Genomic DNA, 7,960 nt, shown 5'->3' on the forward strand with positions numbered 1-7,960 from the left:
CAAGGAGAATGAAAAGAAAGAGAGGTATCGAGACCTTATAAGGGAGTTGCAACGATTGTACCCGGAATATTCTGTTAAATTGATCGTCCTTATCATCGGCGCACTTGGAGGTGCCAAGCTTTCACTTGCCAATGGCCTAAAAAGCATCCCTGCGTGTCAACAATATGCCAGAACACTTGCGGAAAAAATGCAGAAGGCGGTTGTCCTTGGGTCGCTCCGTGTTCTTAGGATCCACGAGGCTTTTGCTGGATCGTCGTATTGATTCCTTTACAGGCTGTAACCACCTATCTCACGGTTGTGGGACGTGGTTATGGCTGAAATTTTACCGCGATTTCGCTGGAAGCGGGTGCAATTTTTCAGATTAGCACCCGCTCCCGGCGAAATCCTGCGGTTTTCATTACGACAAATTTTTAATTATATATATAAATATGTATATTGTATTAAAATATACAAGATTGTTTAACCATTAACAAAGATTAACTTGTATGACTGTTAGAATTACCCTTTTTGTTAGGGCAGCTATACACTCGAAGTTATAAGCCGTACGTGTTGGAGTCCTACAAATTCGACTCAAGAGATCACTTTATGCCTTCATGACATAGAAACTTGTCTACAAAACATAAATTGAAGTCTGACACCATCTCAAAACTGACACATGCTCAAGTCGACCTTTTTGACTTCAGCATGTTTTAATTGAAGGCAATTCAAGTCGAACTGAAGTCGAAATATTTTTATTCGGGCTAGGGGGATTATTTTTGGAGTGGACCACATCATAATCACAATTTCTCGAACCTGAAGCTAAGTTTAGTGAGATGTGGTCTTACTAAATGAGAATTTATAAGGAGAAAATGCTGTCGTGGAACGAATATTTTTCGAGAGTGTGGGAGTAATATTTTTTGTTTTTGGGGTGTACCATCCAATGCCGCAATTTTTGAATCTTTGATAATATTAGTAACAGAAAATTTGGTTTTTTTAATTCGACTATAAGATTATCATCTGTTTCAATGTTTTCAAAGCTATCTAATATTAGTGTAAAAATTGGTAATCTACAGTTCTGACACAATTTTTCACATTTTTTCAGTACACATAAACATTTTTTGAAAAACAATATATTTATCCTTGATAAATAAAGATCCAAAAGAAATTTAACTTATTGTATGTTTTAAATTTTATTGTATGTTTTTCTTTAATTTAAGGTTTAAAGATGAGATACTTTCTCCGAAAAAACGTCACACGAAAGAGTAAGCCGAAAATTAATTGTTTACAGAAATAAATAATAAATTCGCTTTTAAGTATAATATGAAATTAAAACATGTCAAGATTCGGAAAATGTTCAAAACTGACTTGATAATTTTTCAGAACTTAATTGAGATCTTTCGAGAGGTTAATTTTCTTTTTACTAAAAAATTAACATTCTGTGTTAAAAACTTAACTATTTTATTTATAGTCGAAAATTTAAGATAAGAAAATTCGGCTTTTGATTGTTTATTTGTGCTTTTTGATAAACATTTTTGATAAAAATCCAACGGTTTAAAAAAAAAATCTTTTTTATTGAAAATCCAACTACCCGAATAAAAATGCTTCGGCTTGAGTTCGACTTGAATTGCCCCTGATCAAGACATGCTAAAGTCGAAAAGTTCGACTTGAGCACGTCTTAGTTTTGAAACAGAGACAGGCTACAATTTATGTCGTGGAAACAAGTTTTTATGTCTTGAAGTCATGAATTTATCTATTGAGTCGAATTTTTATGATTCCAGCACGTGTGGTTTATAACTTCGAGCGTATACCTGCCCTAACAGAAAGGGTAATTCTAACAGTCATAAAAGCTAATCTTTGTTATTGATTAAAAAATCTTGCAAATTTTTATACAATATATATATTTATTAAATCAACTTATTAATGGATTGTTATTTGTATTATACTTGCTTGACGATGATACGGAAAATGTTGTTTGTTTTTACGTATTTCTAATGGCTTAGGAGATCCTTCTAGAAAGTTAAAATTTTTATTTTTTTGAAGAAAATTTTTAAGGGTTATACTCGTTCAGAAACACCGAGCCTGAATTTTTAAATTAAAAATAACTAATTTAATAATTACAAATTTTTCATCCATTAATTTTTATCTCATTTATGAGCCAAAAAATGTTGGATAATCTCAGCCAAGACAAGGCTCGTCTTGATTCAAGTAAACGTCGATTTCGACAAGACAAGGCTCGACTTGAGACAAAGTAAACCCCGTTTTAACCGTCGTAGCTATAAAAATAAGCTATAAAAATAAGATAGCGAGATATTTGATCGCGATTTGCAACATTCTAAATGGTCGACCACTGTTCCCAATATCACACAAGAATGTTTTGCTAAGAAAAATTAAATATTTTAAAGGAGTTCATTAAATGTCCTAAATATTTACAGGGTCCGGCACTCGAAGTGTAACCAGCTTCAGACTGTCCGCGCAGCTGACGCATGAGCATCAGCTGTGTAAAAGTTTGCTAAATGATAGTTCAGAGTATTGTTTAGAAACGCACAAAAGCATTTTGCTAAAAGTGAACGCGAAAAAAAAATCAGTGATGGATGAACGTAAGAGTATGATTGCTTTATTTTTATCTGGAAAATCTCAATCAGGGATTGTTCGTGAGCTCAATAACCATTAAGTGAATAAAGTTTTGGTTTATCGCACCATAACTCGTTACAATGATACCGGTAGCATCGCAAAGCGTATGATCTCACAACAAAGCAGCAAGTAGTTAGACTTGAGAGAGTGAAGGAGTTGCTTCACTTGGCCGAAAGCGGTTAATTTCCGAACATTGTGTCTTCTGACGAGAAACTTTTTAAAACCGAGCAATTCGTAAACTCTCAAAACGATAGGGCTTAAGTGACCGACCGTTCATACGAGAATTTGAGTCTTCGATTGGCCACTAGGAGGCAGCACCCACAACAGATAATGGCTTGGGCCGCTGTAACCGCGGATGGGTGCTCTCCAATTGTGTTCATCGAGTCTGGCGTCAAGTTAAATGACAAATATTATCGAGAAAGTATTCTGAAGGTTGCTTTAAAGCCGTGGGCGGACAAACATTTCGGTGGTAGACCATGGACGTTTCAAGAGGATTCCGTACCGTCTCACAAAGCTCGACTGAAGCAAGAAGGGCTGAAAAACAACGTTCCGAACATCTTAACGTCCACACAATGGCTCTCGAATTCGCCAGACGCGAATCCTATGGGCTCTTTGGGTCATTATGGAGAGCAAGATTCGAACTAAAAGACACACCAGTCTCGAAACGCTGAAGAAAGCCATTTTTCGCGAGTGGGCCAAAATACCTGCAAGTCACATTCGGGCAGCTTGCGATTTGTTTTCGGACCGTCGCAAGGCCATAGTCAAGGCAAAAGGTGGTCATATCGAACAAAAGTGAATTGATTCTGAATTTTGTATTATTTTCACACATTCTGTACTTTGAATTAAATAAAAGTAACTTTCCAAACTGAATTTATAGCCTCTTTAATTGGTTACACTTCGAGTGCCGGAACCTGTATATAAACACAGAATATTACAAAATCTCTATCGGATGTGCTTCCAATACTAAAAAATCTGTTCTGCGTTTATGACGCTTAAGTTGATATTAAGTTTGCAGTTATCTTGTTCATCAATTTTTTTTATTAGCCATTTTAATTGTCGGAAACCAACAGAGCGACTTGAAGAAAACTATGAATTAGCGTACGTTTCCTTATTTGTTATTAAATTTATTATTATTATTATTATCGTATTTTATCTCAAGGTCAAAAAATGATGCTTGTTAAGAATTATGTATAAAATTGAGAAAAATATGCCAATGTTAATTATAAATAATTTTGAAAGAAACTCGAGGTGAAATTTTTTAAAAAAATTTTGGTTTTCTTTATTGAACAATAACCATTTAGATTTATATTCACGAATGGTTCAGTAAAAATGATTACATTTATGTACTTTTTTAATGACTTGTTTATAGATACCATAAATATATTTATTTTCGGTAGATTTACGCAATTGGATTTTACGAATCCCTCCTTTGACATTTTTCGAAACAATATTTTGTGACTTCTATTTTCGATGTGCACATAACCAGAAAAAAAATCGGCACGGAAGAAGACATTTGAGAATCACTGAAACATGAGCCGTGATTGGTGATAAATCCGACCGCTTTGACGTCAAAGGGACCCTCCTGTCGACATAGTGATAGAAAATTTATACTTCAACATTAAATTAAAAAGAGTAAACAATAAGTGCAAAATATTTTTTAGGCGTTTTCAAAATAAGAGTTCCATATACTATAAGATCCATGTATGGAAAAAATGATATCTGACTGTGGAAATGACCCTATTCTAAAAAATCTACGTTTTTCTCAACATTTGTGTAATTTTCAAATTAACCATTTTTTATCTTTTTAAGACTTCTAAGAGTTCTAAATGACTTACAATTTTTTTTGAATATGTTTAAAAAGTTTTTAGAGATAATAAAATTTGCCATAAAGACCTTCAAATTCTTTGTTTGAAAATTTTCTGGAAATGCTTTGAAAACTTTTAGAACTTTATCGCAAAGTTAATTTTTCAAAATAAAAAATCATTAAACATTTAATAATCATAATAAAATTTTTTTGTAACTTTGCAATTCTTATTAAATTTTCCTTAAAAATCCCTTCTTAAAAATAAAGAAATCATTTGAAAGTAAACGATGAGTCTTGAGACAGTTTTATTATTCGTTTAAAACCTTTAAAAATTCTGAAAAGCTTTTTATTTTTTTCTTCAAAATCTTCACATATGTTTCATTTTGTTGAAAAAATGCCTGAATCTTCTTGAGATTTCAATTACTTGCAATTTTTTTCAAAACTAATGAAACTTCTTTAATAAAAAAATTTCAATCCGAAAATACTATTTCATTTTTTCATATTCTTTTTTGACATATTTTGAGATCTTGACAACTAAAGATTACCCTTTTGAAATAAACTCCAAATGATTTTGAATGTTCGCAAAATCTTATTTTCCGTGTGGAAGGAAATTTGTAAAATTAAACATTAAAACTATAGAATTAAGAAATACAAAATATAAAAATATACAATTTTTAAAAATTATTATCAAATTGTAAAAACTTACAAAATTTCGCCCTCCAAAAGCTTTACTCTATTACATTACAGTAATAGAAAACTGTAAAATAATTTATATTTTCAGTAAATTATTCTTTAAAAAACATAATTTAATCATTTTTGAATGAAAATGAACGTTTATTAATCATTTTTTTATATTGATTCAATTAGAATAATTATGATCAATAACTCAAAATCTGAACGTCCTGATAAGCGAAGATAAATCAATGTAAAATGGATAAAATAGCAAGTTGTGAATTATTTTTTCAACTTAGTTCCTATGTTGCGAATCATTTTTTACAATTAGATTCTTAAGTTCATGTTTAATTTAAACACAAGTATAATAAAATTTTCCTTTTCCTCTTGAATCTTAATTTAAATGTCATAAAAATAGTTATGCCAAAAAGAAAATTTATCAACGAATTCACTAAAATTATTTAAATTTGTTTACAATGTGTAATTTTAGTTATTTTTTTTAACTTAAAAATTTCAAAATATATTACGATATAAATTTTTCTACATTCTAAAGTACCAATATGTTGTTTATAATTGTTTTAAATAATGCCCATTTTTCACAGTTAATATTTAAAAAAATACTTCGCACATGTCCCCTGAAAACCTTTTCTCGGATGATATTTTCTGAGTTGAAGTGCAAATAACATATTGCGTTGCCAGGTTTAAGTTTGATACCCTCCTTTAAAATAGCTATTTGGAATTTTTTGACAATATTTGGATCATTCAGCGATTTGGAAAATTTTATTTTGTTAGCTTTGTCCTGCTCCCGATTACATCTACATTCCGATTTAAAATAAAAACAAAAGCACTTCAAAGTTTTTTTTCGAAATTTCAACACTCAAACCACTCAAAGATTATTTAACACTGTTAACAAATTACTTTCTTTTGTTTAGATCAAATAAATTGTACTTAACGAATTATTAGTTTTGAATCAATACGGCAAATATTTTCCATTTCTTAAAATCAAATAAACCTTTTTTACTTAAAGCAAAAAATTTATTTCTTTCAAAATACGAATTCAAACAAATTTTGTTTTTTGATTCAAGCACACATTTTTCTGAGTGTACGCTTTTATAAAAGCGTGGATCATAAGATCTAAAGTGGAAAGCGTAATGCCAGAATCAAAATAGTTGCTCGGCTTACACTACCCAGACCGGAATGGGAGTTGTTCTCCTTTCGAGACGAGCGAGAGAGATTAGCAGCTAAGCCGAAGTTTGCCTCAGATTAACGACTGAAATTTATCCGCTTAACTGCCGTACTTGTCGCTATTTGAGGTAACTAAAAGGCCCACATCAACGGCCCATAATTATACTGCATTCGCGGGGTACTTACGGTCACGATTTGTCCCCACGACCAAGATCGAGATGCCACAGCTGCACGATATGTAACAAGATTTTGCAATCCAGTGGTTTGGCGAGAACAGTTATAGGAACTTTGGTAACATTTCGGATTCTGTAGCTCGAAATAGAGCGCATCAAATTTCTCACTAACTCATAAACTAGTTTGAAACTTAGAAAATTGTATATCTTCTGAATGAATCTTAATTTTCTTGACCTGGTTTCTAAAGATTAATCCTTCTATAATACAGAGCGTAACTTAATTTTGGAAATTCTTGTTTGGCTGCATCTAGAACTATAGGGCGCTATCAATCATTTTTAAGCAAAATAAGGTAATAATGACGGTTACCAAAAAGGTCATATTTATAGAGTAGAGCATGTACAAGGTTTTTAAGAAGTTCAAGGTGCTATCTAGTGCGTTTTTCGATAACTATCTGGTAAATATAAAAAAATATTCAGCGCCTAATTCAAGTCAACTTCTATCGTTAAAATGATGAAAGGTAATATTGAAAAGATGTTGAAATGCGATGTTATTTGTCTAAGTTTTATGATAATTATTAATTTAAACAGTAAGTGAGATTTTAAAAATGATAACCATACGTTTTCCTCATCAGGATGGAATCGTATACATAAAAGTTCCATATATCATATTGAGTACTTTATTAATCCTGAATTCTCTCTTTCTCAACTGCTCTATACAAAAAATTTTCAAAATTGATACAAATGAAAGTTTGTAAAATTAAAATGCAGCCTAAAAAAGATATATGTTTTCTATTAAATGTGAGGCTAAGAATTGAAACAAGATTTATATTTACCTTTGAATTATCTTCATTTTAGATTAATTAGTTGAATAAAGTTCATTATGTATTTTCTTGAAATCCATTAGATTATGTTATGCAAGATTTAGAATCCAATATCATAAAATTTTAGATTTTCCTTTACACACATATTATAGATATGTTGACGACACGTTTATTATTTTACTAAAAGATAAACTACTTTATGTTCTAAATTAATTAATTTTGTATCATCCTAGACCTAAATTTACAAGTGAGATTGAAAGTAATAATTCTATTCTTTTTTTAAATGTCAAAGTTATCAAGACTGATGCATGTGATATCAATACAGATTGGTATCATGCTGATACTTATTCTGGTAGATATTTTAATTTGTTCTCTAAGCATCCAATACACCATAAAATTTCCATGGTTAAAAATAATATTGATATCGCTCTTAAGTTATCACATAATCATTTCACAAGTCACGCATTGAATTTATTTTAAAATCTCTTTACTTCAATAATTATGGAATTGAATTTATTTAAACACATATTACTAAAAAATTAAACCAATTAACGATTCTCTTTCTGAACAAGCAAATGCAAATATAGTTAGAAATATTATTTTTCAACCTTTTGTTTCTATATCTTTTCATGGCAAGTTATCTTTTTGAATTGAAAGAATACTGAATGCTTTTAATATCACAAGCTTGTCAAACT

Source organism: Belonocnema kinseyi, chromosome 8, assembly GCF_010883055.1.
Source record: "Belonocnema kinseyi isolate 2016_QV_RU_SX_M_011 chromosome 8, B_treatae_v1, whole genome shotgun sequence".
Taxonomy (NCBI): domain Eukaryota; kingdom Metazoa; phylum Arthropoda; class Insecta; order Hymenoptera; family Cynipidae; genus Belonocnema; species Belonocnema kinseyi.